This window comes from Mus musculus, chromosome Y, assembly GCF_000001635.26.
Source record: "Mus musculus strain C57BL/6J chromosome Y, GRCm38.p6 C57BL/6J".
Lineage (NCBI taxonomy): Eukaryota > Metazoa > Chordata > Mammalia > Rodentia > Muridae > Mus > Mus musculus.
The window spans coordinates 74,016,305-74,024,609 of NC_000087.7; positions in this window are offsets into that span (position 1 = coordinate 74,016,305).

The following is an 8,305-nucleotide window of genomic DNA, read 5'->3' on the forward strand; positions in this document are numbered from 1 at the left end:
ACAGTTTTCAGGTTTTTTTTTTTTTAGAGGGGGGGGTGTGCGGGAGGGTAAAGCCCTTTGTGTTATTTAGAGTTTTAGGGTTTTAATGGTTTTAAATTTGGTAGGTTTTTTGTCCTTATAAGTTTTTTGTTTGTTTGTTTGTTTGTTTGTTTTGGGTAGGGTTGAGGTTTATTTTTATTTTATTTATTTATTTATTTATTTATTTATTTATTTATTTATTTATTTATTTATTTATTTATTTATTTAAGGTATTTCAGGGTTTTAGGGCTTTTTAGTGTTTATAAATAATTTTAGGATAATTGTAGTTTTTTGTGTGATTTTGTTCTTCTTGTTGTTGTGTTTTGTTTTGTTTTTGTTTCTTTTTATACTTTTAGTGTTTTATAGGGTTTTAGGATTTTGTAAGGGTTTTTTGTTTTCTTGTGTGTGTGTTTGCTTTTTTTTATAGGCTTAGGATTATTTTTTTATCTTAGGATTTTAGTTAATGTTTCAGGGTTTTGTAGGTATTTTGGGGGAGGGTAGGATTGATTTTATAGTCTCAGGATTTTACTTAGGGTTTCAGGGTATTGTAGGTTTTTTTTTGTTGTTGTTTGTTTGTTTGTATGTTTGTTTTTTTGTTTTGCTTTTTAAAGCGGGTTTTCAAGGATTTTATTTTGAGTTTCAGAGTTTTGATGTGTTTTTAAAACTTTTTAAAGGAACTTTTTTTAGGGTTTTACAGTTCTTGTGGGTCTTTTTACTGTTGTTGAGTGAGTTGCCAGGTCACTGCATTGGAATGTAAGCCTGGTCCCAGCAACTTTTCTCATAACACTTGTACAGTACTGCTTTTCAACTTGGCTTTGTTACAAGGTTTAATGAGTGTCTTGGTCTGAATAAGACAACCTCACTTAGGCTTATATGCTTGACTGCTTGATTCCCTGGTTAATGGAAGTGTTTGGGAAGGATTAGGAGGTGTGGCCTTGTTGGAACAGGTGTGATCACTCCTAGTAAGGAGTGATCTTTAAGGTTTCAAAGTCCATACCAGGACTTTGAAACAATGTCTCTGTCTCTGTCTCTGTCTCTGTCTCTGTTTCTCTCTGTCTCTCTCTCTCTGTCTCTCTCTCTCTGTCTCTGTCTCTCTCTCTCTCTCTGTCTGTCTCTCTCTCTCTCTGTCTCTCTCTGTCTCTCCCCCTCACTCTCTCTCCTGGCTGCTTTCAGATCAGGATTCGAAGCTCTCAGCTACCTCTCCGCCACCATGCCTGTCTGCTTCCCACCATGATGATAATGGACTAACCCTTTCAAACTGTGTGCAAGCCCCCAAATAAATGTTTTCTTTTATAAGAAAAAAAAAGAATTTTAGGGTATTTCTTTATTTTTTAGTTTTGTTTTGTTTTTTAATTTAATTAAGGAATTTTTAAAAATTGTTTTAAGCATTTTTTTTTATAAGGTTTGGAAAATGATTTTCTTTTCCAGTGTTTTTGGCGATTTTTTAAGGCAGAAGAATTTGTAGTTGTTGGGGTGGTGGTTTTGTATCTTTTCATTTTCTTTTTTTTTTTTTAATTGCTTTTTATTGTCTCATTAGGGATCTAGACTTGTAGAGTTTTTGGATTTTTTTTTAGGGTTTTATAATTTTTTTAGGGTCTTTTTAGAGTTCTTGTGTTTTCTTATTTATAGAATTTTAGGGTTTTAAAAATGTTAATTAAGAATTAAAAAATAGCTTTTTTGGGTCATTTAGTGTTTGTTTAATAATTTTAGGGTTTTTTAGGGTTTTAGGTTTTGCTTTATTGTTTTAGGGGTTTTTTTTACGGTTTTTAAATGATTTTAGGGTTGTTCTCAGTGTATTTGGCAAGATTTTTTTTTTAAAGGCTTAGTGTGGCTATTGTTCTTTCCTTGTTTGTTTGTTTGTGGTAATTATTTTATGTTTTTTTGGGTCTTTGTAGAGATCTAGAATTTTTTTGTTGATTTTGTTTGTTTGTTTGTTTTTCTTTAGGGTTTTAGGTTCTTTTAGTTTTATTTTTTCAAAAATTTTATGTTTTTGTTTGTTTGTTTGTTTGTTTGTTTGTTTGTTTGTTTTAGGGTTTTTATTGTTTATTTAAAGCTTCAAGTTTATTTACTTTTCTCTTCTTTTTTCTTTTTTATTTTTTAGAGTTTTTAGGGTCTTTAAGGTTATGTCTCTAAGAACATAGAAACTGAACCTATTGCTTTTAGATTATTTATAAAATGTATTCCATTCTGAAAACAAGAAACACTATAAAGTCATTTTTGTTCATTTGCGTGTATGTCCCCAGGAGCTATAGATTATGTGTGCCTAATGCAGAGCTCTAAATATGTCTTGATCATACAGATTTAATTGTCACATCATGAAAGTTCAAGAACTATACTATAAAGCTATATCTATGTATCCTAGTTTATTCATCTTTCAAACAAATATAGTAGATATGTCACAGAGGGCAGAATTTATTGATCATGATTTCGAAAAAGGACCTCAAAAGTCATTAAATCAAGTATCTTATACTAGCCAAACTCTACCCATCTATCCAGTTCACTCCTGTAAGAATAATTGCACCTGGGTTTTGGTTAATTCTTATTAAATTCTCCAGTTAAAAAGGGTCTTTATTAGCCCCCTTCCAGCTTAGTAAAAAACTCCATTCACTCTTCTTCTGAAAGCAAAAGCATTTTTCTTTCACAGACTATGTTAATTTTACAAAATTTGCCCCTGGATGGTTTCCATTTCCACAGTTGTGTTTGCCATGACTCAATATTTCATCTCTATTCAGACAACTCCTCTCATATACCACAGGATAATACACAAAGGCTCATTTGTGAGTCATGCCAAGAAAGCGGAATGAACTTGGGGGATACAGAAGAGGGAAAGACACAAGAGCAACAGAAGTATCATTAAGCTGGATACTACTCTAGAATACTGCATGCTATTCATGTATCCTGGGGATCCAGAAATTCATCTAGACTGGACCCTATTTATCCATTGGTAGGATGTAGTCTGAAGCTTAGCCTATTAACTGGCAGCTCCCAAAGCTTTGAACTGATCCAATGATTGTTATCTTCCACACAATACCCAGTAGTAACCAAGCTACATTCCCTGTCACAGGCAAAAGCCCGGAAAAAGAAAAGAAAGCATTGTACTGTGTGCTAGGGTAGTGCTCATAGTGTCAATCTGCACGGAATCTATTACCACAACTGCAAAGGTATATGGCACAGGCAATCCAAGGATCACCATTTTTCCCATTTTATCTCTCCAGTCTATATATCCTCTCCCAACTCTACACACTATGCTCCTATTCCTAGGGATCATTTAGAGGTCTCATAAATACCACCATGTATAACCCCGGAAGATGAGAGATGTTTGAAGCACATCAATAGATTTTAAGTCTGACAATTGTTGATGTCATCAAAACAATTTTCTGAGGTGTGCTGTGCTTTTGTCAAACGATGGGGCTAGAATGGCCCTGCCAAGATCTAAAGCAGAAATACTAGTTTTTTGTTTGTTTGTTTTTCTATTATTATATTGGAACATGTCATCATCAATTGCACTTCCTCAGTCTAAAATAACAGGTGATACTTACAGTTATTTGCTGCCATCTCTAAAGTCTGGGCAAGGCAACTCCTGTGATTCTCCAAGCCTTGCTTCTTACCAGTTCTGGGCTATATGCTGTCAGGATAATGTTCTAAACAGGGAACTCTATGGATATCCAGATTTCAATAGTTTTCCCTTCAAAAGTATAGTAAAAAAATTCCAATTGTACATTTATTTTAGTATTTCTGGTCAACAATTTCCTACTGAAGTGACAGCAATATTTACTATTTTTATATCTTTATACTAACATTATATTTCTGTTTGATTTGTAGGGGACAGGTTTATTTGAGACAGTCCTACATTACTCATGCTGACCTCAAACTTGCTATATAGCTATGGACAGTCAAAGGCCTTGATCCTCTTGCATTCAACTGCCAAGTGCTGGGATTACAGATTACAGTATCATAGCTATTAAAAGATTTTCTATGACTGATAAAAGAGGTGAGGATTTGACTTTAGGATTTCAGTATTTTTCTAATTGTAGTCATAGTTTACATTGAATAGAGTCATTATGTGAAAGGCAACAGAGATTCTGGTCTTTCAGATTTCTACTCATTAGTAGATCAGTTAATACATTTAAATATCTGCTAAAAATATCATGGCCTACAGGAGAACAGTAGTTTAAGATCTTGCCTAGCGAGGTTTCTGATTTTTAAGAGATTCAGAAAATAGGAGTAGATTTATGAGTTTAACATGAATGAGCATGTCTTATCTAATTTGCCAATGTTATACATAATAATACAAAACATGCATTTTAAGTTTTTAGAATTATTTTCCTAAAAACATATATATTTATGACCAAATGAGCTAGAATTACTCATAACAAATATTTAATATTATAAAAAGCCTAAATTTTTTTGAAATAAAATGAAACTGATTCTCTTGAATTTATTGTAGTCTGTTATTTTGATAAGTTTTTCTGAGGTTTTTAGAGATCTAAAGACAAAATATTCAGTGTATGTTTTTATGATAATTTTCAAGTAAGTTAGTATACTGAGACTAGGATGGTAAGCCCAATGCCAACACTACAAAGAGGTTCTAGCTTTTGGTCTGTAAATGACTACAGTGTTTTTTGCCATGCTATGAAAGGTTTAAAAATTGCCTTCATTTGGAGTATTTATTTATTTTTTATCTTTAGTCCCTATCTGTTTCCTGAACTGACTCAAAATGACAGCTCCCTCCACGTTGTTCTCATGCAGGAAATGATCTCCTGTTTATTTCAAATTGAATACCCCCCAAACAATTAACCAACCAAAAAAAAATGGTTAATATGGTAATTGCCTCAGATCTTACTTGGAAACCATTTGATGACTACAATGATTGTTACATTAACGGGGAGACGATCTAAAATAGTTTGGTGATATTATTACACAGGATTATTTTGCCATGGTTGTTAGGAAAGTTGTTTCCATACACTTTTTTTTTTTTTTTTTTTTTTTTTTTTTTACTAAATAGGGACTAAGTTTAGGATTTTAAAACTACTTTGCTAGTTTGATTTGGTTTTCTAAAATTAACGACAGAGTCCAGATGACAACAGTAAGTAATCTTTATCTTTCAACTATACCTGAGGCTGACATATTGTAAAAACTGGTAATCCTCTCTTCATCTCTCAGCAAATGTCTGTCTCTTGGAAATTTATGATCTCGTCTCCATTAAAATTCTTAGTGGTTTTCATTGGTATAGTATGTGACCATACCTCTCTGATTTACAATTCAGTAGGACTTGAACAGAACCAAGGATAGTTAGATAATGAGACTTAATTTAGTTTCAAGTGTCGAACACAAGGCTAGTTTCTCCATTCCTAATTGATACATAGGTATACGAGGTTAATTATAAAGTTACTTACTATACCAACCACTTGTTTTTCTTGTTCTTTATCGAATTTCTCTACACCCACATACAACTTCTGAAACATATTTTTATACTGCTCATATAATTTGTTGTTGATCATGACCCTGTAAAGCAAAGTAATGAAAGCAGTCAAATTTATACAAATAGGAAAGGAACGCTCAAAAAAATTAAATTGTTCTTTTCATACTATAAAAAGAAAAATAGCAGTAAAAAATCATCTAATGGGAAGTAATTGCAGATTTTTTTTCTAAGAGATTATCAGAGAAGTTTTATTTTATGTTTTAGATTTTCAAAATTAAAGTTTACAGACAGACAGATAGATAGATAGATAGATGATAGATAGATAGAAAATAGAGAGGTAGATAGATGATAGATAAATAGATAGATAGATAGATAGATAGATAGATAGATGATAGATAGATAGATAGATAGATAGATAGATAGATAGATAGATAGATAGATAGATAGATAGGTAATCTTTTTTAGTAAATTAATTGTATTTCAAAGTAGGGTTTTATTCTGTTCTACCAAATAGAAAGTCTAATTTTTTTTCCTATATTGACTCAGTTAAGACTTAGTGTAAAACATAATTCAATTAAAATATACAAATTGCCTGATTATGTAACTGATTTTTTCTATACTGTTAAACATAATAAACCATAAAGTACATTTCTAAAACTTTGTGCAATACTTCCATATTTCCACAACAAATGTAAATCAAAATTTAAAGTCTCATTAACATTTACTTAAAGTAGAAAATACTTTTCTGTTACTCGCACCAAGCAAGTGAAAGATCTGTGTGTCAAGAACTTCAAGTCTCTGAAGAAAGAAATTGAAAATCTCAGAAAATGGAAAGACCTACCATGCTCATAGATTGGCACGATTAATTCAGTAAAAATGGTGATCTTGCCAAAAGCAATCTATAAATTCAGTGAAATCACAATCAAAATTCAAGCTCAATTATTCATAAAGATAGAAAGAACAATTTACAAAATCATCTGAAATAAAAAAAAATCCAGGATATTGAAAAACTATTCTCAACAATAAAAGAAGTACAGGGGGAAACATCCTCGACCTCAAGCTGTAGAATAGAGCAATAGAGATAAAAATATATGCAAATGATACAAAGACAATGACTTTATTAAATACACAGGCAAATGGAAGGATATAAAATATATCATCCTGTGTGAGGTAACCCAATCCCAAAATTACAAACATGGTACACACTCACTGATAAAGGGATATTATTCTAAAAATTCAGAATATCCAAAATGTAATTCACAGACCACATGAAGCTCAAGCAGAAGGAAGATGAGAGTGTGGGTGTTTCAATCCCTCTTAGAATGGGGAACAAAATACTCCTTTGAAAAAAATATGGAGACAAAGTGCAGAGCAGAGACTGAAGGAATAACTATCCATTGTTTGCCCAACCTGTGGATCCATCCCATATACAGACACCAAACCCAGTCACTATTGTGGATACCAACACTTGCTTGCTGACAGGAGCCAAATATGGCTATCTCCTGAGAAGCTCAGCCATTTCTTGGCAAGAAAAGAGGCTGATGCTCACAGACAAATATCAGACTGATCATGGGGTTCCCAGTAGACAAGATACAGGAAGAACTGAAGGAGCTGAATGGGTTTGCAACCTTATAGGAATAACAACAATATGAACCAACCAGACTGTCCAGAGCACCCAGGGACTAAGCACCAACCCATGGTTCCAGCTGCATATATAGCAGAGTATGACCTTGTCAGACATCTGTGGGAGGAGAGGTTCTTGGTCCTGTGAAGGATTGATTCCCCAGTGTAAGCATGTACCAGGGTGGGGAGGGTAAAATTGAAAGATGGAGGAGACCCTCATAAAAACACAGAGAGGGTAAATGGAATAGGAATTATCTGGGGTGAAACAAAGAAATGACTAATATTTGAAATGTAAAAAAACATAATATCTAGTAAAAATAAATAAATAAATAGATAGATAGATAAATAAATAAAAATAAAAATAGTTACAAAATACTACATATAAAAAGAATAATTCACTATGATGTCATACAGTATATTAACTAATATTTCCTAATATAGAAATTATGCTAATACTATATAGTTTAAAAAATTATATATCCAAAAATGTACCTTCAAATTTTCCCTGAAGATTTTGTACTGGAAATCTATAAAGAAATTAATGTTTTAAAAAGTACAGATGCAGATCTTAGAGTTTGATGGCTCAGCTTTTGACATACAGGCATGACAATGAGAGTTTGACCCACAACACTATACCCTCCAAGAAAACCATTAAAATTAAAGATTAATCATACAGAATTATTGTTTGGAATATACATCATATACAAAATGTTAACATAGATTACTTGCTATACAATCAATTATACTTTCATTGAAATACTTACACTAAGAAGGAAATAATAAGTTTGAACATAATACAGTGTATCTCCAATTACTTCTTCAGAATTTGCATTTTAATTATCATTAGTTACTGAAGATTCTGTTCTTGTTTGGTAATACAACAAGATATATAAACAATTATTATTATTATTTTTTTTTGCAAATATTAATGAAATACTTTTCGCCTGACTGGACTTATATTTTAATGCTACACAAAGAAGCTCTGGATTCAATCTTCAACAATGAAAAAATAAATAAATAAAAAATAAAATTTAAGTATAAAAAATATAGAAGACATGTTTCCTTAGGCCCCAGTAAATTTGTAAGGCTGAGTACTTCATTTTCAAGGCCAGTCCAAACTGCACATGTGCTAAGATAATACTGAGATACAGAGTTAGAGCTTACCTTCCTATACCAAAACAACACATACATAAACACAGCCTTCCCTGAATCATGTCTGAAGTACCAGCTCTTCTGAGGTTG